This window comes from Sciurus carolinensis, unplaced genomic scaffold (assembly GCF_902686445.1).
Source record: "Sciurus carolinensis unplaced genomic scaffold, mSciCar1.2, whole genome shotgun sequence".
NCBI classification, from domain to species: domain Eukaryota; kingdom Metazoa; phylum Chordata; class Mammalia; order Rodentia; family Sciuridae; genus Sciurus; species Sciurus carolinensis.
Window position 1 is genome coordinate 60,306 of NW_025920147.1, and position 27,679 is coordinate 87,984.

Consider the following 27,679-nt stretch of genomic DNA (forward strand, 5'->3'; position numbering starts at 1 on the left):
AGGAGTGAGCAACCTGCAGCTTCACTTGCAGCTGGAGAAACTGAGTTCAGGGAGGAAAGGACTGCCCAGGACCTCACGGTGGGTCCATACTGGAGCCAGTGGGGCCCGGGCCTTTCCTTCTTTTCCTTTTTTTAGCCAGGACGCCATATTCTTTATTAGTCTTCACTGAACACTGTTTCAGGAAACAAAATGCTCTTTAAATATCCAAACAAAAATTCTATAAGCCTTTGAGTTTAAAATGGAGATATATGCCTCTTAAAATTTTCTTTACACTCTATCCTATTTATCAACATATTGCCTTTGAAAAGTACCATTTGAGCTAATGACGTGATCATTATTATAACCTCCTTCATAAAAGTAATCTGCCTTGTTAGTTCTTAACCTTGACTCACACTGTAGTCACCCCAGGAATTTAAAATGCATTGAACCGAGTTTCACTCCCGGATACTGTGATTGATTAGCTGGGATATACCTTGGGCAAGGGTAGTTGAAAATATCTCCCAGACGATTCTAATGCACAGCACAAGTCGAGACCCACCTTTGTAGTATTTGATTACTGATGAGAACTTGGAGCAAACATTAATACATGGAGGTTGGTGGAATTGGTCGAGATCGTTAACTTAAGGAAATGGGTAAAGCCAGACAAACTCAGCTGTGGGACCATAACCTGAGCGACCACTGTCAACTCATGCATGGTTTTTAATGTAAGTACACAGATAAACTCAAAGATACAAGGTTAGCATTAGAAAAGACCAGGGCAGGCTGAGGAATTAACAAAAGTCACCAGACATGGCAACTACAGGCAGCAAGATCCTGGATAGGATTCTTGGCCTGCTACTGGGTTATCAACAAAATCTGGATTGGACAACCATATGGAATTGATGCTGCTTTGATTTTGATGATTGTATGGTGGTGACCTGGGACAGCTGGCTTTTCATTAGGAAATATATTGAGACATTAAGGGGTAACTGAGAGTTAAGTCACCATTGGCTCAGCTCAGGAATGTGAACACAGGTCATCTTAAAGTGTTCATGGGAGTTCTGTATTCTATTTTGGTAACATTTACATATTTGGAAATTGTATCAAAATTTTAAAATGAAAATGTAAATCAATATCACTCTTCTGATCAAGATCTGACCCAAAATACGGCCACACAGACTTGTACATAAATGAACCAGAAAGACTGCAAGTGCCCATCCATCGATGGCGCACAATGCCGATACATTCAGCAACTCAGATGTGGATGCAGGTCACAGCAACCCGAACAGGCAGAACAGGGACAGGAAGCAGAGGCGTGGTCACTCAGTACTGAGCGGGGAAGGACTGGCTGCAAGGAACCCAAGGAGGCAGCTTTGTGTGATGGACACCTGCATCTTGATCACGTATTTTACCCAAGTGTGCCAGCTGAACTGGGGACAGGGTTGAGAATGTCACCCAGCAGAGTCCAGCTCTGAGTGCCAGGCCTCTTTCTGCTGTCTTGATGCTTCTATGCTCAGTGGAGAGCCACCAAAGATCCTTCGTGACGAGGGACAGTGGTAGGGCCCTATGAGGGACAGAAGTGGGGTCTTTAGAACCTCCTGCTTAGACATTCCTCTATCGCCTATGCAAGAACCTCAGGCCTCGCAAAGTCCACCAGCCTTACCCCGTGCTCCTGCCCTGCCTACCCATCCCTTCTGCCCCCTGCCCCTGCCCCTGCCACTGCCCCCTGCCCTGTGGCCTGCACAGTCTTTCCAGCTGCAGCTCCACTGGAGGGAATGGCCAGGACGCAGGCGTCACCAGGCTCTGGGTGTGGACTCACCTTGGACCTGCGTCTGGTCCATGACGAAGTGGCTGGAGGTCTGACAGTTCTCCAGCTCGTCAGCTGCACTTCTGCTCACACAGATGCTCCTCCTCCCTCTTGAGGAGTGGGAAACGCGTGGTGGGGATGCCGCAGTGGCAGGCGGTGCCTGCGAGGGCGGCCAGTGGGTACTCCTGGGAATGGCAGGGAGGAGAAGCAGGCGCATCACCAAGCCCGGGATGCCCCAACTCCAAATCTGGGGCAGATCTGCACCCCTATGCCTGGGCCGGGGGCCTCCCTGGGCTCCAGGGTCCCCGGGCCACACACATGAGTGACCCCTGCAATCCTGCCAATCTGGGTACCTGGGATTGTTATTCAATTCCCTTCATCAACTCAATGTTTGAAACATAAAATTTGAAGGGAACTTGATGGCTCCTACAGGAATTATTCGGAGAAGTCACTCATATTTCCAAAAACTAAATACAAACACCAAGTCTTATAGAAACAGCAAGGTACCGCCTGCCTCTGTGCCCCACCTTCCTGGTCCACAGATCCAACCAATGTGGATTGAAAATATTCAGGGAAAAATCCCACAAATATTGACAATGTGCACACAGATTTTTTCTTTGCCTTTATTCCTTAGAGTATAGAAATTATTTATACCTTGTCACTGTGTTAGGATTGTAAGTTATCTAGAGGTGAAGATTTTGTTTTGTTTTGTTTTGATTTTTGGTACCAGGGATTGAACCCAGAGGTGCTTAACCACTGAGCCACATCCCCAGCCTTTTTTTTTTTTTAAATTTTTATCTTGACATGGAGTCTTGCTAAGTTGCTTAAATCCTCACTAAGTGACTGAGGCTGGTCTCCAACTTGCAATCCTCCTTCCTTAGCCTCCCTCTCTGCTGGGATGACAGGCATGCACCATCGTGCCCAGCTAGAAATGAGTTAAAGCATACGGCAAGATGTGCGAGGCTCTCTGCAGAAACTCCACCATTTTACCTAAGGAACTCCAGTCTCTGAGGACATGGGCATCTGCGGGACACCTGGGGCCCCTGCCCTGCGGATACTGAGGAATGACTGTAATTAAATGCTACCTAGGTACTCTCGCATGCAAAGACTCTGAACCTGGGGTCAGCTGCAATTTTTCCTGCAAAACAGAGATCAGTTGAAGGATGTATTAAAGACACTTCAGCATTGAGGGGAAGTTTTCTCCTGGAGGACTTAAAGAACTGGAAAAGAAATCTCTGTCAGGCAGCACGCCACAGTCAGTGCCCCTCTGTCTGACGGTGACACACAGCCCACGCTTGGGGGACAGCTGTGGGAGTCAGTTCTTCTCAGCCAGAAGGGAGCCTGACCTTGTGTGCTCTGCCCTGCATGGACAGAGCTGCCCCTGATTGCTTTATTTCTCCAAGTCCAACCTGCTTCTGGACCAGACCTGTAGCCTCACCTTGTCCTGGGTTGCCCCAAATCCAATAATAATCTGGTTTCAGACCCAAGTCACACCCAGAGAGCTGTGTCACCAGGTGTGGCTTCTCTCTGCCAGATGTCAAATAGGAATGGTGGTCCCTGGCTGGAGAGCAGAGACAGAGACACTGACATGCAGGGGGTCTCCTCGGTCACCCTAAATCTCAGACCCTCCACCTCGGGCATGGGCAGCTCTGTCTCCCCACCCCCTAACATCCTCAGTGGTGCCCCTGGGCCCCTGAGGAGAGCTGAGGAAGCAGGAAGGGGGCGGTTCACAGGGGGCTTCCTATCCACCCATCTCCAGCACTTCCTTCCAGTCACGTGGAAGACTGATGGGCGGATGTGACCTCGCCACATTGGTCTGCCACCTGTAGGTCCTCCAGGGCCCAGGGAAGCCGAGGTGCTATGGGTTTGGAGTGGCTCCCAGCGTCCACCCCAGCAGCCCCGCTCACGTGCACCGTGAGTTTGAGGGGGGCCCTTGCCGGCCGAGCCTTGGTTTTCTCACCTGGGAAATGGGGGTGAGAACTTCAAACCCACAGCTTGGGTGGGAAGTGAACTGTGGGCCCCACGAGGGTCACAGGGAGGACAGGACATCCTGAGCTGCCGCCTCTGGGCCTTTGAGAGAGATGCTCCTGGATCAGGAGCCCAAGGAGCGAGGAACCAGGATGGCGAGGCTGGGCGACCAGGAGTTGGGTGGTCTCAGCCCAGGAGAGGCTGCATAATGGGCTCCATGGGCACCTCAGGTGCCAGCTCTGCATCCAGCTCTGTGCTGGAACCTGGGGGACCTGGGAAGTGCAAGGTCCAGCTTCCTCCCTGATCTGGCCACTGTCTGGCTGGGGAGGGAGGGTTCCCAGGATCTTTGGCTGAGAAAGGGACCCGTGGGCACCGCTGTCATGTGCCCAGGGTTCTGGAAGCCTCCTGCTGCCTCTGTGTGCACACCTGCAGTGACGGGGACTGTCCCTGGTGGGTTGTCCTTGTCCTGGCCTGGAAACCTCCTGCTCACGCTCCTAAGCCCCGTTCAAATGTCACCGCCTTCCTGAGCCTTCCCTCAGAGGGAGGGAGACCCACCCCTTCAGGTCCCCATTAAATGACCGCAGCCCATCGCACAGTCTGCAACCTCGCCCATCCCACCGGCCCCTGCTTCAGGGCCCCACATTGGTTCCCACAGCTATGCTGCACGCTCTCTTCCCCCCTGAGTGCTGTGAGCGGGAGGGTCCCTGCCTCACCTTCTCTGTTCAGAGATCCATACACTTGTCCACAGACATATCCGGGATGGTGGCTGTCAAAGTAAGGCCAGGGAGAGGTTCTCAGGTCTGTGGAAACATCCTCAATACCACACTTCCAGCTGAAGAACAGGAAGGAAAAAGCAGCGTCATATTGAGAAGGAGTCAGATCTCCTAGGGAACAACCTTCTAAAGGAAGCTCTTGGATGTGGAGACCCAGAGAGGGCAAGAGTCTTGCCCAAGATCACACAGCAAGTCAAAACAGAGACAGAAAGAGCAATTGCATTTTTTGTTGTTGTTGTTCTTGAACAGGTTTGTTCAGAGTCGATGTGCTCTATAACCGAGGGAATGTTCTTCTTGGGGCTGGCATTTTTGCCAACAATCCAGGTCCCAAGGTGAATTTCCTCCTGGATCACTTTATCCTCTTCCCTTTGGCAGCATTGTGGCAGGCTGCTTCCTGGTTCATGGCAGCAAAGCCCCATTTGGGGAAGCCGTATGGTCCACGGAGGATTCTCCTGATCCCATCATGATCCCGCACCATGGGCAGTGTGGAAGCCACTGCTATCTCCCCAGAGAATCGCCTCCTAGAAAACATTCAGAGCCATTGTCCTTGCCCAGGTTCCCTGGACACAGCACCTAAGACAGTGTTTCATGAAGCTGTGCTCTCAGCTGGGGGCCACCTCACTGGACACCAGGAAGCTCGGAGGGAGACCTGCCCCCAGAGTTGTCCCACCTTCAGGAAAAACGTCTGGCCTTGACTTCGTGTGCTGCTTCCCTCGTGGGACCTGCCCCTGGCTGTGGGCTGCCTGCCTGGGGAAGGGGGCCCCTTCATAGCCCCTGGGGGTCCAGTGGCTACTTTCCATAGCAGGGGTGGGTGTGAGCTTTGCCTCCAGCAGTCACTGTACTAAAAGGAACCTGGGTGGGCACAGCTGGGGACCGTGAGGGTGTCCCCTGAGCTGTGCGCAGAGTCATCAGTAACGTTGCTCATTTTCTAAATGAACAAGTGAAAGATGGGAAACAACAGAGGTGTCCAACAGTGAGGGATTAGACAAATAGATTAGGTAAGGACACCAATGGTGGAATTCTATGCCTCCATTGAAAGTAATGGTGTTCAAGTTTTTTTTTTAATTAAAAAAAATTTTAGTTGTGGATGGACCTTTATTTTATTTATTTATTTAATTAATTAATTTATTTATTTACATGTGGTGCTGAGGATGGAACCCCATGCCTCATACATGCTAGGCAAGTGCTCTACCACTGAGTCACAACCTCAACTACTGTTAAAGGTTATTGTTATCAGGTGAAGATGTGTTTGAGATACAACATTAAGTAAAACCAAGAATATAAAGTTTCATCTAAAGTATCAATTTTGTAAAGAAAAAAAAACTATCAATAGAAATCTCATGATGATGTTTCTGAAAAGTAGGTCTGATGGGTGACTTTTCTGTGTTGATTTGCCTAGCCCAAGGTGCCCAGTTGTTTGGTCCAAGACTAGATGTTGCCATGAAGATATGTGTTGTGTGAAGATAGGTATATATGTGAAGACATTGTGTATATGTGTATTCTGTAATTGTGTATCTACAATTATATGGTAAAGGAGATTACCCTTGATATGGGTGGGCATTGTCTAATCAGTTGAAAGCCTTAAGGAGAGAAACTGAAGTTTCCTGGGGAGGAAAAAATTCGGTTTCAAGACTGCAGAATGCACCCCTGCCTGCATTTACCGGCTTCTGGCCTGGCCTACCAAGTCAGACTTTCCAACTCCTACAGTATGCCAACCAACTCCTTAAAATAAATCTCTTAATATGCACATATATCCACACAGCCTGTTGGTTCTATTTCAGAGAACTCAGATCCCCTAGGATTAGAGGTAAATTTTCTGTCTATCTTTTGGATCAACTCCTTTATAACTCTTTCTACAAGGAATATATACTTTTATGAACTAAAGACAAAGAAAAAATAAGAAGTGACTCCTGTCAAATTTGTATCGTGCACATTTAAAATTAGGCTCAGTTACTTCTCAAATCTCGAGTTGAACATACCTTCCCAGAAGCAGCTGTCACCTAAAACAAAGGACACTGTTGACATTGTGTGGATCTCAATCACAAGCACAAGAATAGGTGCCAATCATTAAGTTCCTACTACGTGTTGTTCACTCTGATGAGCACGTGTTATTTTTGACACCTAGGGGCACTTAACCACCAAACCACATCTCCAGTCCCCCCTTTTTACTGGGAGACAGGGTCTCACTAAGTTGCTTAGGGTCTTGCTAAGTTGCTGAGACTGGCCTCAAACCCGAGATCCTCCTGCCTCAGCCTCCAGAGCCATGGAATTTCAGGTGGGCATCACTGTACCCAGCTGTTGAGCACTTTGGAAACATCAGCAACATCAGCTGGTCCCACCTCTTGAAGACTCTGCAAAGTTCATGGAGACTCACTTCACAGAGGACAGAAGCAGAACAGAACTTAGAGGAACCTAAGGAGCCACTGTTGGCAAGACATTACTGAGGCTCATCTCAGAAACACATGTCAGCCTGGGGAAAAAGCAAAGCCAACTGCAGAAGCCAGATGCCTCCACCTGTAAGGGACCTGGGTGTGTCCATAGGGTACAACTGGACACTCTTTAGCACACACACAGGTGTCTATATGTTCAGAGAAAAGGATATGAAATGACTCCCTGAGAAGGTTGGGGGTGTTTACCAATGACGCTTTTATATTTTAGCCACCAAAGACATCCGAGTGATTATTTTTACTTCCCGATACCTGGCGACCCAGAAGTCCTTCACTATGGTGCCAAATCAAACCAGGGACAGCTGATTTTGGTTAAATTGCTAATTTCTGGAGCATGCTGTGGTGACACCAGGCAGTTGTATCCTCATGTTCCCTGACTCTGGCCCCAGCCTGGTGTGAGAGCCACCAGCGGTGACCTCCTGTGAACTCCCTCCAGGCCTCAGTTTCCCCACACAGATGGGAAGCAGGGGTCAGACCATTCAAGGAGCCTCGCACCTGCAGTCATGGAAATATCCAGAAGAGTGCTGAGCTGCCTCTGATGGCCTTGTGTCTTGGCAGTTGGAAGGCTGGACTTTCTGTCCTCCAGTCCCCAAACAAGGAAGCATCAGACTCAGATGCCTTGGGGAGCCCTGGGCAGCCTCCCGTCCTGTGGCTGCTCCAGGGAAGCCCATTTCTGAGGCTCAGGGAGTGTGCTAGGCAGGGCACTGGGGCAGGCAGGCCACAGCTGGGTGGGTGACGCTCACTTGACCAGAAAGCTCAGTGATGCTGGCCTGCTCCAGAACTGGCTCCAGCTCCCTGTGAACCCCACCAGTGCTCAGGGAGTGGGGCTGGTGCCAGGCTCCCTGCAGCTGCACTGGACCCTTGATCTGCTCCCCAGCCCTGCAAGGAAGGAGTCTCACCCCCCAACTCATCCTCCAAGGCAGGTTCTTCCCTGAGCCCCTCCCACTACCCAGGGGGTCTGAGACCCTCAGGTCCCAACAGAGCTGCCTGGGAAGGGGTGACTGGAGTTTGGGCACGTGGTGAGGGGTGCATCCATCCATCAGCACATATGGCAGGCGGGAGCTGAGTGCACCATAGGAGAGCCCTACGGCACCCAGGTGTGCTCAGGTTTTGGGGCACGAGGCTGATCGTGCATCTCGCACACACTGCTGGTGTGTGTCCTGCTGTGCATGAGCAAGTGAGCGTCAGCCTATGTCCCTATATGTGTGCATGTGTGTGCCTGTGTGTGTGTGGCATGGGGCATGAATCCTCCCTGTGGATGCTGATCAGTGAGGATCCCAGGGAGACCCAGGGGCCTTGTGGATCTCTTGGTCATCCAGGGCGAAGGGCAGGCATGTGCCCACCTGCCTGGCTGGTCTCCTGGCAATGGGTGTCCAGCTGTGCTGTGTGTGCTTGAGGACACTTGGGCAGACACTTGGGGTCACCATCACACCTCTGTGAGCCCAGTCTCACCACAGGGGGGTTGTGCATGTGGAGAGGATGACCCCAGGGACTCTCTCCGGGTTGCCTGGCAACAGTTAGTGGATTGGAGGGCTCCCCGCCTCTAGCACAGGGAGAGGTCTAGTTTCTGCCCACCTCCTCATATCCCTGCCAGCTCCATGCCACCAGGGCTTTGGCATTTCCCAGCAATCCCATGAGCAGCTGGCACCTGGTTGGAACATGCTATTTCCCCAGTGCCAGCACCACACAGAGAGAAATGGGACAGGTGGGGACCAGCCCAGGCAGGCCCTTACCAGGAAACCAAGAGCACTCAGGACCCTTACACCTGATGCTCACAGCCAGGGACAATGCTGGTGTCTGTGTATGATGCATCTCAGATGGTCTTTGGGATCCCTTTGCTGATTTGGGTCCTCCTTACTGTTATTGGGGGTTGCTCTTGCAGCCTCTTGCAGCCATGACCTTGAGTAACCAAAGGCACTGGGGCGTCTGTCAGGGTCCATGTGCTCCTCACCTGGGGTCCCATGGCCAAGTGCTCTGGCCTCCCCACTTCCCCCATCGGGCACCCCTTTCCTGGGCTCAGTCTGATAGGGCCACATCATCATGCATCTCAGATGGTCTCGAGGGTCCAGCCACAACCCAGGGCCCTGGAAGGTCTGCCAGCTGGTGTCCCAGCAGAAGGCCTTGGTACTTCCTTGAACCGACAGGCTCATGATGGGCGGTCCTGGCCATGTGACAGGAAACTCATGACCAGGAGATGCCAGTTCTAGCCCGATCGGGCTTCTCCTCTCTGGAACCCTTCATCATCACCTGTAGAACAAGAAGCTCTCCTCGTGAAGCACCAACTGGCAACTCCACACCCCTCAGCTTTGACCATGGGTAGTTTCCCTGTATCCCAGAGCCTCAGAGTGCTCACCTGTAGGATGGGAGCATGAAGATGGGGTGGGCCATTCAGAGATGGACAGGAACAAGCCTTGTGAACTTGGGTATTGAGGAAGGGGCAGTCCAAGGCCCGGGTCCTGGCTTTCTGTCCTTAGAAAAGATGGGGAGAGGAGAAAGGAAGACTTCGCTGTCCTGGTTCTGCAGAGATTGGTCACCTTTGGCATTTAAGCAGCTGCTAATGAGTCCCTGAGTCCCCCACTTATTGATGAGGGCTCACCTGAATGTCCTGAATATCAAAGAAGGTCAGGTTTTCAGAGGTTTGAAAGGGCTAGAGACCATCAGAAGCTACCACTGTGTGTCTCTTTGGTCAAGGTGTGTTCTGGGGCCAGAGGATAGTTTGGGAAGTCAATTTCAGGGTGGAGAATCTTCCTGAAGTATGCTTGGGAGGTCAGGGTGGGAAACTGTTGAGTCACAGGGGCTTCCTGACATTCAGTGCAGGGGCTGGAGAGCCTTCTCAGCCAGCAGAGTTCTTTAGCTCGAGTCCCAGGAGCCTGGGCAGCCTCTTGGAGGCTGCTTCTCTCTGCGGGTGGCTCTCTATGGCACCTTAGTGATCTGGGCACAGTGAGTAGGAATGACAGCCCTGACCCTTGATATTCCACTTCCCTCCTTCTGGGATATAGGTCACCTGGCTTTCCCCTTCAGGGTTGAGAAGCTCTCTTCTCTTCAAAATGAAGCAGCCAGGGGATCTGTTGTCCTTCCCGACACTCTCCTGCTCTCCACAGCAGTGAGAAGGTGTCTTCTCATATGTGGGGAGCTCTGGAATCCAGAGGGAAGGGCATCTGCTTAGGCCAGGCATGCACTTACCTGTGTGCCCTTGGGCAGGTGTCTTCATTTCACTGAGCCTCAGTTTTCCTCATCTGTAAGTGGGTCTCATCATGTGTTCCCTGCACAGCTGGGTGGAAGTCCCTGGAATGGACTTTAGGACTGTCTGAGACTCAGCAAATGCTGTGCCACTTCCTGTTCCCTTCTCATCACTTGTCCATGGTGTGTGAAGTTGCAGAACAAATCAGGGATCTCTGTTTTCCCAGTGATAGTGCGAACTTCATAATGCTTTCTTCAAGATGCATAAGACAGATAGAGTCAGGGCAGGTCCAGTTTGCTGTCATCTGGGTTTCAGCCCCATGGAAAGGCAGCCAGCACCCACGAGCCCAACAGGTAGCAGCCCAGCATAGTTCTAAGGAACAATGTGACCCAAATCTTGCATGACTTTCAGGCCAGTGAAGATTCTGGCAACACCCTATGAAATCATAATGTTCATGAGTCCATCAGGTAACTCCCTCTGGGAGGAGAACCACTCTTGCAGACACAGTTAGCAAACTACTGTGAAAAATGGGCTTCAACCAGGCATGGTGGCACATGCCTGTCGTCCCAGTGGCTCGGAAGGCTGAGGCAGGAGGATCACGAGTTCAGAGCCAGCCTCAACAACTTGGCGAGGCCCTAAGCAACTCAGTGAGACCCTGACTGTAATAAAATACAAAATGGGGCTGGGAATTGGGCCCAATGGTTTAGTTCTCCTGGGTTCAATATCCATTTTTTTAAGACTCCAATCAAGGAGGAAGACTATTTCTTGGTTCTTTTGTAACCAGGCAGAGTCCAGGTGTCCAGGAGTCTGTGTCAAGGCAGAACAGCAGGTGCCTGCAGATATTGCCAGTAAAAGCACCCTATGGCTCAGAACAAGGTGGGCCGGCCCCCTACCCCAGGCAGAGGCCCATTCAGGGTAGTGTTGGGAGATAAGCAGCCTCCTTTGGATCTCCAGGGAAACTCCACTAGGAAACAGTGTTAATACTGAGTAAGGACTCTGCACACAGAATCTGGCTTCTGCCTACCTGTTTCCTCCAGTGCTAGCTTATTTCTCTTTCTGATGCAATACATGCTAGGGTTGTGTGCCAGTGGCTTGGAAGGCACCTATTTCTGATTTATTTATGTATAAAACTGATCCCAGGCATGGAAAGTCAGAGAAAAGACCTTGGTGGTATCATATTGCTTAGAGTCAGGGAACAAAGCAGAAGGAGGGCCAGGGTTGGGGAAAGGAGTTAAGCTGGAGCTGAGGAGTCCCCTGCCAAGAGGAGATGGGTCCTGAGTCCAATTCAAGGGGTCAGGGTGTCTACAATACTGTACTGAGTGAGCACCCCAACTGGGAGACCTGGGTTCCAGCCCATGATGGGTCCCTAAGAGGTGACATGGCTTTGGGAAAAAAAATCACACCTGCCTGTTATTTCCAGAAATCACCTCTAGGTTTCTGCAGACTCCACTTCCTTTGCCTGGATCTCTCTCCCATTCCCTAGTGACTTGTCTCTAGTCTGAATATCTTCCCCCTATCCACCAGGCACAACCTTATGCGTTTTTGAGGCCCCCATACAGGCCCTCTCCTCTTTGGAGCCTCCTTGGGGGTTGTTCAACCAAGCTGCTTCTGCTCTCTGAGTCTGAGTGTAAAGTGGAGTCACCAAGGAGGTGTCACCAATGTGACGTGCAACCCATGGCTTTTGCTGGTTCTGAATTTCTGCTTCTGGCTAGAAAACATGGCTTTCCTATACCCTGAACCTCATTAGAATGCAATTCAACCCAAACTATGCTCCTGGAAGTCCTCTGAACATACCCCCCGTGGTTGGACTGACCTTACTGCTGTCGGGGGTGGGATGGTGCTTGGTTCCCCATCAAGCCTCCCCGTACCTGGTTCAGTGGGAGCTCATCAAATGGTCTGATTCAGGAAAGATCTCAAGACTGTTTCCAGATGCCATGTTGTCAACTGGGAGCTCACCATGAGTCCCCCTTGGACATATCAGCAGCCATCTGTCTTCTTCTCCAAGCTGCCTCCATTCAAGCCTCAGCCACAGTAGCCTTGAGGTTGACAAGGCTGGGATTGTCCTTCAGAGTCCAGCTGAAGGTGCTCAGGCTGCAGACCTTGTACAGTGACTGTTCAGAACTGGGTGGACTTCGAGAATCCAGGACTCCACTCTCAGTAGAAATGACCAAGATCTCCACTCTTGGACATGATGCAAAGAAGCTTCTGTCTGGTGCACGACTGCCCCCCCAGGGCGATGGCAGCGGGCAAGCTGAGGGGTGCCACGGTATTCCTGCCAGTGTTAGGGATGGCTTCCCAGCACCCACCCAGCTACGGGAACACAACACACCTCACCCTAACAGATTCTAGTGACGACTGCATGTTGAGGTGGATATACTTCAGCTAATGGAAAAGTCTTTGATGGTTCATGGGGGTATGATGCCAGATGATCATGATCTGTGAACTGTGACCTGTGTGTGTGTGTGTGTGTGTGTGTATGAGAGAGAGAGAGAGAGGAGGTCCAGATTATCCGGCCAACTGAACTGTAGCTAAGGAGGTCTGGCTAATGTCTTACGAAGGACAAGTACAACCCAAATCTCCTTATCTGGCTCTGCCTCATCTACTGGCATATTTTAGATGCAGTAGCTTCCCCTGTAAGTCTTCCTAACTTGGAGGCCTTCACTTCAGATGGCCTAAGTGTCATCATCCACGTAACATAAATATGGGCACAGAGGAGACCTGAGGTGACCATGTGAAATCTGCCCCTTCAGAGACACCAAGTCACACCAGACACCCACCGGCTGGCCCTCCTCAAGCTTGGATTCCATAGACCACCTCTGCTCCTGCCAGCCAGGTGTCAAACCTGAGTTGAGACGAGTGGCAGGGAGATGGTGCAACCCGTTGGTGGTGACCAGCATGGCTGCCAAGCCTGTGCATGGTGGGGCAGCTCGAGCTGGGCTTTGAAATATGGGATTTGAAATACTGAACACATTATCAAGCTAGGAGGGTTCTTTTGTTTGTTTTTTGGTACCAGTAATTGAACTCAGGGGCTCTTGACCCCTGAGCCACCTCCCCAGTCCTATTTTGTATTTTATTTAGAGACAGGGTCTCACTGAGTTGCTTAGGGCCTCACTTTTTAGCTGAGGCTGGCTTTGAAGTGGTGATCCTCCTGCCTCGGTCTCCCTAGCTGCTGGGATGACAGGTGTGAGCTACCATGTCCAGCAAGCAATGAGTTTTTTGAAATATGAATTTCACATAAATGACTTTTATGCAAACAGAGGTGCTAACTTTCTGCCGAATCCTATGCTGGCAGGTCTGCATCCTAGAAGAGATCTACTGAGATCTCGCCTCATTATTCAAAGTCTGTTCCAGCCTGGTGTCACCTGGGGCTCCTTAGAAAGGCAGAATTGTGTGGGCTTGCTGATGCAGCAGCCAATCTAGGTCTCCGGGGGCCTCTTAGGCACATTCCAACTGGGGATCCACAGGCCACAGGGTCAGAGGATTTCATGGTGGAGTTCTGTCGCTGCCTCTAGATAAATGGTGCAATGGGGTAAGCCCAGCCCCCACTCCTCGGCAAGCCTTTTAGTTCCTTTTATAGGTCTGAAGGTCACCTTGCACTAGACCTCGTGATCTTTGGCAAGTTCACTCTGATGCTTTCAGGTCCCTGGCTGTAAAGGGGGTTAATTAACCGTGGCAGTGACCTGAAAAGCCTGTAGGGAAGGTAAGTAAAACCAAGCCTGCCCCAGGCTGAACACAGTGCCTGACAGGTGTCTGACAAAAGGTTACTGTCATTCAACAGTCCTGCCCCTCAGGAACAAAGCCATGCCACCATGGGACAATACTACCAGAGGAGGAACTGGTTCCTGTTCTCTCCTGTCTGCCTCCTCCTTCCCTGGGTTTGGAGACTGGTGATTCTTCCAACAAGACTCCAACTGGAAGCATCCATAGACCCCGAAGTGGATCAGGAAGGTGTGGAAGCCTCCAGAGTTGGTCTAAATCCTCTGCTGTCTGCCATGGAGACTCAGACTCAGCGTCCTCATCTATCAATTGGGAACAGTTAAATACCAGGGACCATTTCAAGGGTCACTGTGGAGAGGAGAGGGGCTGCTCCAGAGGCCATGCTCAGAAAGGACAGAGGGTCTGCAGGTATCAACAAGACAGTGATGGCCATTGTCATCATGACCATCACTAGAGACAGCAAGGAAGGACAAGTTCAGGCTTTAGCTCAGTTTGGGAAGGAGGAAGTCAGGTAGGAATGAGGGGGGCCCTGGCACGGGAGGCAGGGGAAGGCAGGGGCCCTGGGGATGTTCACAGCAGCTGGACCCAAGGCCTCTGCCAAGGCCGGCAGGAAGAGGTGGGCAGGTGGCACCTGTCGCCTGGGGTGATGGGAGCCATGGAAGGTGTGGGGCAGATGGTGGGGATGGGACCTGAGGAGATGCAGGCGGGCAGACTCACATACACCTGTGGGCCGACTGCTGCATAAGCTGGAGCTGGTAGACGGAGAGGCAGTTGGCACCGCTGCACACACTGCCCTACTCACCCTTGCACTCCATGACACACTGGGCCACGTCATGTTGGCCACCTGGATCTTGTGGCTGAAGTAGCACTCAGCACCGAACTCCAGCCTGGTGTACAGGTAACCCCTGGGGGAGGCTGCTGTCAGGCGGGGCACCCAGGACCCCGACCGAGACCCCGCACATGCACCCCGGCAGACAGGGGCCTTTGGGAGAAAAGGACACCCCGAGGTCGTCAGGAGAGCCCAGGGATCCAGGAGATGGGGTGAAGGAAACTCCAAGAGACCCCCAAGAGGAGTCAGGGAGGCTGGGGAGTTGGGGGCCTTGGAGGTGTGGGGGGGACCCTGAGGTCAGGAAGACCCAGAAGAGGAACAGGAGCACCCCAGGGCCACCCCTCTGCCCTTCTCTGCCTGAGGCATGGCCCACCCACATGACTCACCACCCATATCCACAGTGTATCCTCCTCTGCCATGTGTCCCCACCCACTCCCTTGGTCCTCCCTGTCTGGGGACAGGAGACATTCATCTCTCTATTCCAGGAAACATCACCCAGGATTGATGCCTCCATGTCCCTATAGGATTGGAGGCAGGGGAGGAGCAGAGACTCACTTTCCTTCTGAAGGTGGTAAAACTATGCTCCTGACCCAGCCAAGGAAGAAATGCCTTTTACAAAACAAAACAAGCCAGGCATGCTTAGATTTTTAACTTTTATTTTTTTCCCCCCGTAAGTATGGAATCCTTCCTAAAAAGGACGCTCAGTGGCTACATGGTCTAGAAACAAATGACGGGCTGGCTCTTGCTCTAGCCCCAGGTCTGGGGAGCTGGGGAGGGGAGGGAGACAGGCTCTGCTCAGCCCCTTCGTCCACGGTGGTCTCTGAGACATGGTGGCCTCAGGAAGCAGCCTGCAAAATACCGGGCACCTGAAGAGCATCCTGTGGGGACCGTCAGCTCCCTGGATGGCATGGTCCCAGATGGAGGGACATGCCCAGCCAGACCTGTGGCCTCCACACCAGGTGGCTTGGGTCAAATGTGGCATTGCTGCAGCCAGCTGCTCACTCGGCAAGTGGGGCAAGAGCAGCTTAGACAAGCCGAGCATCTTGGGACCCGATGCCCAGCCAAATACTGGGGCTGGCAAGCCTCCTACATCTGCCCCCTCAGCCTCCTGTCTTTCCAGCCCTGGTTCTCAGATATCCCAGTCCTCTCATTTATAAAGACCCCACTGACAGAAGCAGCACTTTCTGAGAACAGGGCCCAGAGCATTAGCAATTCCAAGGCAAGAGAGACCTCATCACTCAGAGGCCCAAAGGACAAAGGCCTGGGGAGGCAGGGGACCCATCATTTCTGGGTCAGGGAAAGAACAAAGGGGCCAGGAGTCTCCTGGGTCAGGAGGGTGGAGGTTCTGAACTGTACTCACAAACCCCCAGGGAGGTGCTGCCAGCAGCTAGTACACACTTGAAGAGGTAGTGCCTCACTAGAGGTCCTTAGGTGAGGGGACTTGCCCTGGGAGGGAATTGTGAGGCCCACCCCTTTCCCCTGCCTCTCATTTCCTAAAAGGTGAGTGGCTGTGGTATTTCATGTGCACCCCCCCATGATGCGCCATCTCCACACAGGCCCAAAGCAACAAGGCCCCTCAATCGTAGTTTGGAAACCCCTAGACTGTGAGCCAAAATACAACTTTTCTCTGTATAAGTTAATTGTCTCGGGTATTTTGTTACAGTGATGGGAAGCTGATGAACACAGAGGCATGTACCTTCTAAGGTGCTGTGGTTTGGATGTGGTTTGAGGGTCTCCCAGGAGTCCATGTGTCAAAGGCCTGGTTTCCATGGTGGTGCCTTGGGGAGGTGGAGGAGGCTTAAGATGTAGGGCCTCGTGAGACATCTTGGGTCACTGGAGGTGTGCCCTTGAAAGGGATTATGGTCATTCTTGTGGGACTCTTGGTGGTTCCTGTGAGTCAGCTGTTATAAAAGGAGCAAGCCCGGCCCTTCCCTCTCTCACTGCTTCCTAGTTTATGAGATGATGATTCTTCCCACACACTCTACTATCAACACCTAGAGAACTCCTATTCATACTTCAAAACCCAGCTCAGGGTCCTACCTTTGTACTCTGTACCGAGTCCCCCATGGGCTCCCTTCACCCCTTCACGTCCCCACTGGCTCAGCACCCATCCTGCTTCAGTGTCTCTAGCCCAGCATGCTCATTTGCTGACTGTGGATCAAGGCACTCCAGCCTCATAGGGACCTGTTCGCCAAGTGCTGTGGGACAGGGCTTGGCAGGAGCAAGGCTTCTCAAGTGGAAACTGCTCAGCCTGTCCACACCTCACTTTCCCCAGCGAGATGGGGAGCCCTGCGGCAGGGTTGTGGCTGCCTGGCCCCTGATCCCAGCATGTGTGCACAGCCAATGCTGCTGACCTGAGCTGACTCAAGGGCTCCAGCGCTTCCTGGCTGTCACCTCCCGAGGGGCCTCTTTAGCACATCCGACCCCTAATGGTGGTACTAGTGCAACCCATCTCATGGGTATGTGTCCATCCCCTCCTAGGCTGGGAGCTGCCTGAGGACAGGGGCTCTGTGGAACCCCTCCATCTCCCCATGGGTTGGCAAGTTCATTAATAAGTCCACGTCATCAAGGACTCGAGGTCCTTCACAAGCTGGAGAGGGTCCTGGGTTCATGATTTTAATGGTGGGCTTCTCAGGCAGCTAATTATAAAGGGGACAGTGTTTGATAACAGGGACAGTAGGAAGAGTCCCTCAGTGGCCACCCACTAGCTCATTTCTGCACAAGCCATACAGCTGTGACCAGTAGAGCTTGTGACCCTTACAGTCAGCCAACTGGAGTATAGCAGTGAGTGGATTCAAGGTCTCCCTGTGAGCCACGACAAGGTCAAGGTCCCAGAAGACAAGGGGAGGATATCAGCTCAGTCCCATGTCAGCCCTAGGGGTCCTGTCCCTGTTCACAGGTCATACACAGACTCATCTGCTCTTTAAAACTCACTCCCTCCACTGCCAGGCACATTCTTTGTTTTTTGGGGAGTGCAGGTGGGTGGGATTGAACCCAGGGGTGTTTACCCCTGAGTCACATTCCCATCCCTTTTTATTTTATTATTTTGAGACTGGTTTTGCTACCTTGTTGAGATTTGCCTCCAACTTTCCATCCTCCTGCCTCAGCCTCCCGAGTTGCTGGGATTACAGGTGTGCACCACCCCCGAGTGCACAGTCTAATCAAACTCATTCTAATCAGCTTCTGCTCAGATTGGAAGCCTGTCTGGAGAGCTGAGTGTTTCTCCCAGGAGAACATCCAGGGGTTTCTACACTGAGAAACCATCAGATGCCCCCATTCTGGACCCTCACCTCACCCTTCAAATGAGCCTGTGCAGACAGAGTGACCTGCTCGCACATTCCCCAGCCACATGCAAGTTCTCTCAATCCGTTCACTTTCAGCTTAATGAGGCATGTTTGGCAATGCCATTGCTACCTGGACACAGGCATGATGCTGGACTCTTGCACACGTGCTCCCAAGGACCACAGCAGCACCACTGCTGTTTAAAGAGCATGAAGTGATGGCATGATGCTCGCCTGCCAACCCCATGCTCTGCACACGGCACACTTGCACAGTCACCCCGCAGGCCCGCTCATCCCTGTGTGTGCACACGCATGTGCACTCACAAGCCTGCGTTCTGCTATCCTGGTGCTCACGGCCCGCCCCCTGCAGAGCAGGAGGGAGAAGGGAAGGGTCGACATGGAGCAGTCCATGGACCGCGGGGTGCCTACCGTTCATCACAGTTGTCCTGGCAATGGAAGATGGTCATCATTTTGTAGTCGAAAAAGGACACGCCTCTCAGGGCCCGCCTCTGGGTGTCATCGAGGTAGCAGCAGATGTACTTGGCTTTGGAGAGAGGAGAGAAGTCAGGTATGGTTACCAGAAGGAGCTCAGCACGCTGCAGTGGCTGGCCTGGTGGGGCCCTGGGTACGATTCCCTTCCTTCTGGGAAAACAAGACTGGAAGGCCCGGGGTCTTGGTGGAACCTGATCCAGGAGGGCCTGGGGTCTTGTAGTTAGCCCACTGGGAGTGGGGAGGGAGGCTTTTGTGGCCTGGGCCTTGATCTCCTGGTGACATCTGGGTCGGCCCCAGAAACCCAAGCCAAGGTCAACCCCTGAGCTCCAAATGGAGCATGCTATGCCACCAGGATGAGGCCCGTACTAAGGCACCTCTGAACTTAACCTCTGACAGCACCTTGGCCATTCCTGGCAGCCACCTCCAGAGGCTTCTTTAGTGGCGGGGTGAAAACTACAATTCTTTAGGAGTTTGAAATGGAGGGGTTTGTGTAAATGTCCCTACTCATGATGTCCTGCACATAATAGGTGTGAAGTTACGGAAAGCAGATTAAGTGAGCCATTCACAGTGTTGTTTAAAGTACTTTACAGTTTGTCCTCTATGGTGGTTCAAGGCAAATGCTCCCATCCAAAGGGACCATTTCAAATTGTATAAACAGCCATCCAACTATAAACATGCACTTAGTTTTCTTAAAGCAATAAACTTTCCTATAATTCATGGTGAACAGTGAACTCTCATGCACAAAGACAGGACTTTACAGTTTAGTCTTTTTCCATTTTTTTTTGTTTTGGTACTGAGGATTGAACCCAGGGGCACTTAAGCACTGAACCACATCCCCAGCTTTTTTATGTTTTGTTTTGTTTTTTTTAGAGACAGTGTCTCACTAAGTTGCTTAAGGCCTCGCTGAAGTTCCTGAGGCTGGCTTTGAACTTGTGATCCTCCTGCTTCAGCCTCTTGAGCTGCTGGAATTACAGAGAGAGCACCACTGTGCTCGTTTCCCTTACATCTTAAAATTACTATTATTATTATTTGGATTTGCACTTTGGTAAGTCCTCTATGTACATTGTCTCCATTGAATCTTTACCATAATCCCATGAGAATACTAGTCCCATTCTATACAGAAGAGGAAATGAAAGCCCAGAGAGGTTATGGCTTTGCCCAAGATAACACAGCTTGCACTCATAAATCCAGAATTGGATGCAAGCAATCTGGCTCCAGAGCCCACATTATGAACTTCTTGCTTCTTGAATCAGGGGATCTTCTCAATGCCCCATTAGTAGCAGGAAGCCTTAGAAAGGTGTCCTGTCTGAGATAGGCACTAATGGTGGCTGAACAAGGCTCCAGTTGGGTCTCTGAGACACCCACACCAGCTCTTCCCACGCGACACACAAATGCAACTGGAGGTGGGATGGTGGATCCAGCCAGCACTTTGAATTTAGTGGACCTCAGAGGCTATGACCAAAGAAAATGCTAAAGGGCCCTCCATCTTCCCTGGTGAGGCTGCCGTCCAGTCTAAAGGGTGGACCTTGCTCTCCCCTGCCTTGTCGTGAGGAGCAGGGCCTAGCAGAGGATGCCAGCCTGTCATCTAGACATCAGGCCCCAGATGCTCCCCTGCCAGGAGCAGTGTTCCCAGCTCTGCAAGAGACAAGCCTCCACAGGGCCCTCTTGGGTATTTCTCTAGGAGACAGGAGCCCTGCTCAGCTAAGAACTGCTACCTTTAGAGGAAGCATCACCTGCCCGGAGCAGAGACCTCAGACAGTGATACTCTGGAGGTTTGTAGCTGCTTTCTGGCTCCTGCCCGCTAGGCAAGCGCTGTCCCGTGGAGTCACGCCCCTGTCCTGTTCAATCTGCCTTCTCATGAACCCATTTCACAGATGAGGTTACAAAGCACCACTACTCTTCCCTGCATCAGCCTCACAAGCCAATCTTACTTTGGGCACATGGTGTAAGTGCTGATTGGCAGCTACTGACAGTCCCTTCTGCCTTCCCTCTTTTCTGCAATGAACCAGGAGCCAGGTACTCTGCCCAGCTTGCAAGGGCCTCCCTTCAAGTTTAAGCTCAGGTCCGCCTTCCAGTTATTTCAAGGGAGTTGTGTTTCTCTGGACACACGGGCTTCAAGATAAAAGAGCCACAGGAGGACCTGAGCATACAGGCTGGCTTGGAGCCAGTGCAACATGACTAAGGGGATGTCAGTTTAGGATGAGGATCGGGTGCATCTGGCCACCCAGGGGACAGCAGTCACGTTGGATAGGACTGGTACAATCTAATTACAGAAGTGAAAACATACGTACGCAGGTGGGCTTCATAGTTCCTCTGTGGCATGGAGGGGTGGACCCGTGGGCACTCTGCCTGCAAGGACGCTCCTCTTCCTGGTTTCCAGATGCTTGAATCCCATAGGGGCTACCAGATGCCCACCCAAAAGAGGACACCCGACTGTTCACTGAGGATGTGCTGTAGGCTTAAACCTCCCTGGCTAATGGTGTTGGTATTGTGTGAGTCCAGAGCTACCAGCAGCCACCATCCTCTGGAGCCAGCACAAGCCTTGTCAGGAGGACTAGAAGCTAGGGCAGAGAGGAGCCAAGCTGAGTCTTCCAGAAGGATGCTCAGCATGAAGTCACTAGAACTCCAGGCCAGGGAGCACCTGTGTTTTCTTCTTTAGTTGAAGCCCCAAGGGTGGGGTTTTTCTGTCCTTTGCCACCACTGGGGCACACTGACCAATCCTTGCTGATCTCTAGCTATATCACTTAGACACTTGCCCAAGTTCACCCAGGAGTGAGGGGTCTCAGACCCAACCCAAGTCTAGGTCCAATCCCTTCCCGTGGTGCCACAGTGTGGGGCTATCTGCCACCTGTTCAGACCACCCTGGAGGGGGATGGGAGAAGCTGGGTCCCCCTGGGATGTGCTTAGGCAGCCCCTGTCCCCAAAGTCTGCACTTTGAAGTGCTAGGGGCTGCCCCTACTTCCCCTCCAGCAGGCTTGAACAGAGACTTGTTGATTGACCTCCATGCCCTTATCTGTGAACAGGAGTGAGGAGGAAGACTCAGGGCCCTTCCTTATGCTTGGAGGACGCGGGTGTGTTACATACCAGGGCCTGATGAGCTGGCAGAGCCCTGGGGTTTCCTACCTGTCCTGGGAGAGACCTGGGGAACCCCTTTCCTGCTGGTCTTGGGTGCAGGCTGCCACCCACATGACCATCAGTCCTGTCCTTGGGGCTCTAGGGCCCTGCTGGGCTCATCAGTCATGGGGACCGAGAGGCCCCTGCCATCTTCTTCAGTCTGTCCTTGGGCCCCTCTTCAAATCCTTTTGTAGCAGCAGACTCTCTTGGAGACGGGGGTGAGGGGTGGTCAGGTGTGTCAAACAGGGACAGGCTCCCAGGTCACTTGAGGGTGGATTCGCGGCCAAGCTCATGCTATCAGCTCGTTTCCACGGTGACCGACTAGCAAGGGTGGCCAGGACCCCCTTAGCTGGGCTATTTGTCTTAAGCCCAGAAACCAGCATCAGGACCCCTCCTCACGGCGGGGGTTTTTCTTTCCTAACTTTGTCCTGTTGCTCCAGTTAACCTTTCACACAGTTCTCTCTCCCTGGAGCAAGGCAGTCTCCTTCCCAGGGCTGGATGCAATGAATGCACCCCTTACTGAGGAACAGACTGGTGATAGGAGGTGACTCGCTGTCCTGGAGTCAGGCAGGTCTAGGCTCCAGTCCTGAGGACAGTGCCACAGGAATCTCTGAATGTCACTCAAGCTCTTGGAAGTAGGATTTTTCTCCCTGAAAAGTGGAAACAAAAATTCTATTAGGGATGCTATTTATTGAAAGAAAAAAAAAAAAAGAACCAAGAGTCTTATCCCCAGGACCTCAGAATGCTGCCTTATTTGAAATAAGATCACTGCATATGTAATTGAGTTCTGAGGCCACACTGGAGGACAGTGGGCTCAATCCAATCTGACCGCATCCTTCTAAGAAGATGGCCATATGGGGTTGTGTACGGTGGCACACGCCTGTCATCCCAAGCAACTTGGAAGGCTGAGGCAGGAGGATCATGAGTTCAAATCCAGCCTCAGCAACTAGCAGACCCTAAGGACTTAGAAAGACCCTTTCTCAAAATAAAAACCCTGTTTCAAAATAAAAATTAGAATGTGCTGGGGATGTAGTTCATGGTTAAATGCCCCTGGGTTCAATAACTAATACCAAAAACAAACACACACACAAAACAGGCACAGTGGTGCACGCCAGTCATCCCAGCAGCTCAGGAGGCTAAGACAGGAGATTCACAAGTGTGAGGTCAGTCTCAGTAATTTAGCAAGGCCCTGAGCAACTTAGTGAGAACTTGGTGAGACCCTGTCTCCAAATAAATAAATAAATGAACAAATAAATAAATTGAGCTGAGAAATATAGCTCATTGGTCAAGCACCCCTGGCCTATGAAGAGACAGAGACAGAACAATGCCTTGTGGCAACAGAAGCAGACGATGGAGAGTAACAGCAGAAGCCACAGGAGGGGAGGGCAGCAGGGCAGAGGCACAAGGCAGTTGTCCCCAGAGCCCTCTGGAGTGCATGGCCCTGCCAACCCCTTGATTTTGGACCTGTGAGCTCTGGAGGTGCGTGAGCCTCAACCCCTGGGTTGAAGGACCTGTTTAGGGAACTCAGCTGTGGTGGCCTCAGAAAAAAAAACGCATCGATTGTCCACTGATGTTACACACAATGAGTCTGCATGCCGAGCTGAACACAGGACCTGCTCAGACTGGAAACTCAAGTAGGTACTCTACTGCTAGGGGACGCTCCGCCACCCTGGAAGTGGCCCTGGGGCTGACCGCTCCAGGATGTCCGTGCTTTACGTGCAGGGACTGGCATTTCCTGTTCATGTGCAAGGGCCTGGGGCAGGAGAGTCCCACAGCTCCCTCCACTGCTCCTCCCCCAGGAGGCCACCAAAGGGTACACCTGGTGACCTTGAAGCTGCTCCCTGATGAACTGTCTCCTGAGTGATTTTCCCATTACTGTGCATTATGTTTTCAAATTAGAAATAATTTCGACTCCTTGTGGAAGAATTTTATCAAGGAAAGGTGCTATAATGGGGGAAGCGGGTTACACCATTAAATATGCCAAAAGACGCTGGAGATGCAGCTGGCGGTGTGGGAGTGGAGACACCAGCTCCTGGCAGGTTGGCTAGTGGGGTCCAGCCATCTTACTCCTGGGCTCTGTCTGTTTTAACATATTCTAATTTTTCTACAATGAGCATGTATGGCTTTGATAATTGAGGGTTAGTGTTTGAAAATATAACTTCTTTTTTTTTTACCTATCTGTCTTCCCTAAGGGATTGTGAATATTCCTTAGAGGAAAACGTTTGAATTATTTCTAAGTCCAGATGCCTTGTAGGGTATCAATCCTCCTGGCACAGGAGGGGCTAGGCATACAATAAGTGCAGGCAGGCAGGCAGGCAGGCAGGAAGGAAGGAAGGAAGGAAGAAGTCTCCAACTATCTGCATTCAAATACAGGTTTACCCTCTCCTGCCCAGCCCCTCCCCTCTGCCTTGCTGCCTCCAGCAGAGCCCTCGCTGGCATGAGGAAGCCCGTGTATTTAGCACCAGGTGGGAGAAACTGCTGAGCTTTAATCCACTTGGTTGTCTCTCCTTGCTGGGCTCTGAATAAGTTCCTCCTGGACAGGCTGGATCTGTGTATCCTTAATACCACTGATCCCAAGACTGCCTGTGGACAACACCAGCCAGGGCTATCTTATGCTTCTTTCTTTCTTCTCTTTGCATTTCATAAACTATAGAGCATTGCTGGGCTCAGTGTGCAAGGCTAACTAGCATAGCAGCGGAGAAGGCTCACACACTTTGGAGCTAAATGTACCTCCTTTTAAACCTCAGTTTTTCCATGACTACCTGTGTAACCCCGGGTGAGTGATTTCTGGGTCTCAGTTTTACCATCTGTGAAACGGGACAATCTCTGAACTGAGTTGGACTAATTCAATGAAAGACTCACAGGTGTTAAGTCTTCAATGATCAGTCAATAGATATCAGTTACTGATAAAAACAGCAGCAACTAATAAGTGACCTATGGTATAAGCCAGAAGATGAGATGAGCATTTTTCACATATCATTTCATTATGACATGAAAAGTAAATAAAGCTTGATGGCATGTAGTAGTTGCTCAAGAAAGGGTGAGTAGTAGCAGCGGCAGCAGCATATGGCGGTTCAGCAGCATCAGTGTGGATGGTTCCAGCACCCCCCGTGGATACCAAAATCAGCAAATGCTCAAGTCCCTTGCATAAAATGGTGTCATGTTTGCTACAGAACCTGCGCACACACTCCTGGAAATTTAAGTCATCTCTAGATTATTTACAACTCCCAACACAACGTGGATTCTATGTAAGTAGTTGTCACTCTGTATCACTGAGGGCAAAATGGTAAGAAAAATGTCTGCAACCTTTTTATTCTCGATTATTTTCCATCTGTGTCTCATCGAATCTGAGGGTGTGGCACACACAGACACCGAGGGCTGACTGTTTCATTCTCACAACAAATGGGGACATGGTTGTGCATGTATCAACTGTGCCAGGGGATTGATACCCTACAAGGCATCTAGACAGGTACAGACCATGACCATTCCTACGTGGGCCAGGCAGGAAACTCTGGGAGCAGGGTTTCATGGAACCTGGAAGGGGCAGTTTCCTGGAGATGGAAAAGCTGAGACTTGGCAGTCCTCCTGGGAGTGGGGGACCCACCATGTGTTCCTCCAAACACTCATCCACCCAAACAGGCGCTGTCCCAGGTGCTGATGGAACTGAGACAAGGACAGGCAGCCCTGACTTCCAGGAGCTGGCAGGGTACCAGGGTGCTCTCCACAGTGATAAGGGTGGTGACCAAAGAGAGGCTGGGGGATGTGGTTGTGACCAGGTAGGAAGTGGGACCTGTTGGGTCACCTGGGAAGCATCTGTGGAAAGCAGGGTTTGATTGGAGGCTCAAAGGAAGGGAAGAAGGGAGTCATAGAAAGATCTGGGGAAAGAGTATCCAGGGTGGAAGAACGGCCCTACCCAGAGTTCCTGAGGTAGGAATGGACTGGGCATGCCCGGTGAATGGCAGGAAGATGGCCGAGGGGGACATATTCCAAGGTGGGGTTGGGAGATGGCCAGGCAAGTGGGTCTGACCTTCAATCATGACAAGGAGCTTTGGGGTTTTCCAAGGAAAGGTGGAGCTGGGAGTGACCAGCCTCTCCAGTGGGCAGCCCTCCTGCTTCACCTGTACCTGTGAGATGGGCTCCTTCCCAGGCAGACCCCACAAGCACCCCTGAATATCTCTGATCATCTGTGCTGGGCTGGGGGTGCCAGATGCTTTCCTGAGCATCAGTTCCCTGAATGCTCAGAACTGCCCAGAAGGGAGCCATCATTATCCCCATTTTATAGATTTCAAAACTGAGGCCCAAGAAGGCCAAGTACTTCACCTGCACCACATGGCTGGATGGGGTGGAGGTGGAGTGTGAGGCCCAGGCCCCCCAACTGTCCTGCTGTGTCCCACCTGCCTTCTCCCTTCCCAGTGAACACTGGGGTCTTCAAGAGGCAGAGATCTAGGGAAGTCCCCGGGGCAGGAGCATGGCATCTGCTGGAGGCCTCTGAACTGGGAGGAGCTCCTTCGGTCACCCTGCGTCTCTCCATGGTACAGAGAGGACTTTCTGTGAGTTGAATCTGTGGACACAAGGCTGGTCAGGTGTTCGCTCTACCTCAGTGTATTCTCCCAGCCATCTGGCCTGAGTTCTGGGGACCCGTCCCTGTCAATCTCATGGATTGCCGGGTTCCTCCCCAGCACGCTGGGCAGACGGGGATGCCAGTAGACTTGGAGTGCTGTCACAGGGAGACCTGGTTCAAGCTCCAGGGCTACTGCAGCCGAGAGCCAGTGTCTTCACTCCTGCCAGCCTGTGTCACATCTGTCAGCTAAGCACAGCATTCTATGTGTCGTGTTCATCCCAGGGAATTCAGTGAAAATCAGCAAAGCTGTTTATGCCTGATGGACTAAGAAAATGCAATCAAACATGGCCAGGGCAGCAGTGTCCCCTGAGGACCCATTGCCAAGGACCCAGAATGTGGACCATTGGTGGTATGGTGGAGCCCAAGCCCTGTCACTTGGTAGCCAGGTAGAACACGGGCTCTTGGAACAGCATTTCCTCCTCTATATCACAGGAATCATGGCAGCCAAGTATAGATTTGTGGAAAATAACTCCAAACATGCCAAGTGCTTATAACAGGACTGGGCCCTGAAATACCAGAGAGCTGACTGGTGTGATTTTTGTGTGTGTTTCACAGTTTGGAGGAAGATGTGTGGGGGGTGGGGGGTGGAGCTTGAAGCCCTGATGGACAGCTGGGCTCAAATGCAAACTTGCTAATTGACAAGTTGTGCAAACTTGCACAGGCTGCTTAACCTCTCTGAGCTTCAGTATTTTTCTACTGTGGAGTGGGGGTAATACTGAAATCTTGCAGTGTCTACTGAGCTTAAACTCATAAACAGATGGTTCCTATTAAATGCCAGTGCTAGAACTGTATTACCCTCTGTCGTGTCCCTCTGTCCCTCTCCAGGCCCTGATCCATAGTGCTCTTACCATGCTTCTCCTCCTTCTCCTGGAGGGCTCTCCCCTTGGAGGCCTCAGCTGGAGGCTCCCCCATAGTTCACCCAGTTTGGCTCTCTCAGAGGCGTCCTTGCCCTTAAGGAGGGTCTGTGCTTGCGGGATGCTGGAAGCTTCACCCTCCTGGAAACCCTGGGCCAGGTGCAGGTTTGCCCAAGAAAGGCAGCTCATTGCCCTGGGTGGAGCCTTCCCTGGACAGGCTGGCCTGGCTCTGGGATACAGCAGGCTTGCCCACCAAGCCAGAGTACAGGAAGACCAGGCTCCCTGTGGTCAGGTAGAGCAGCAGGAAGGTGAAGAAGCGCACAGGTTCCCTGCAGAAGTAACACTGGAATTTGAAACCAGAGTTTGGCCATAACGGGGTCATTCCGGACTGGCTCCAGGGCTGAGTTGGATGGGAGGTGATGGAAGGGGGCTCAGGGTTCCGGGCTTCCCCTAGGGATGGCACCCCCTGGGGGTTCTCAGTCTTCTTCCACCTGCAAAGATGGCTGCCAAGGACAAGAACAGGTCCAGCACTTGGTTGAAGCCAAGAGAAAGGCCTACCCAAGGTCAAGGTTAAGGTCAAGCTGGGCTTCTTGAGACCAAGTAAGGGACCATTCAG

At 51.9% G+C, this 27,679-nt stretch overlaps 1 pseudogene; it reads right to left on the reverse strand.

The window, feature by feature from the left end:
• Window positions 1-1,430: 1,430 nt before the first annotated feature.
• Window positions 1,431-27,445, reverse strand: LOC124974410 (WSC domain-containing protein 2-like; annotated as a pseudogene).
• Window positions 27,446-27,679: the final 234 nt, after the last annotated feature.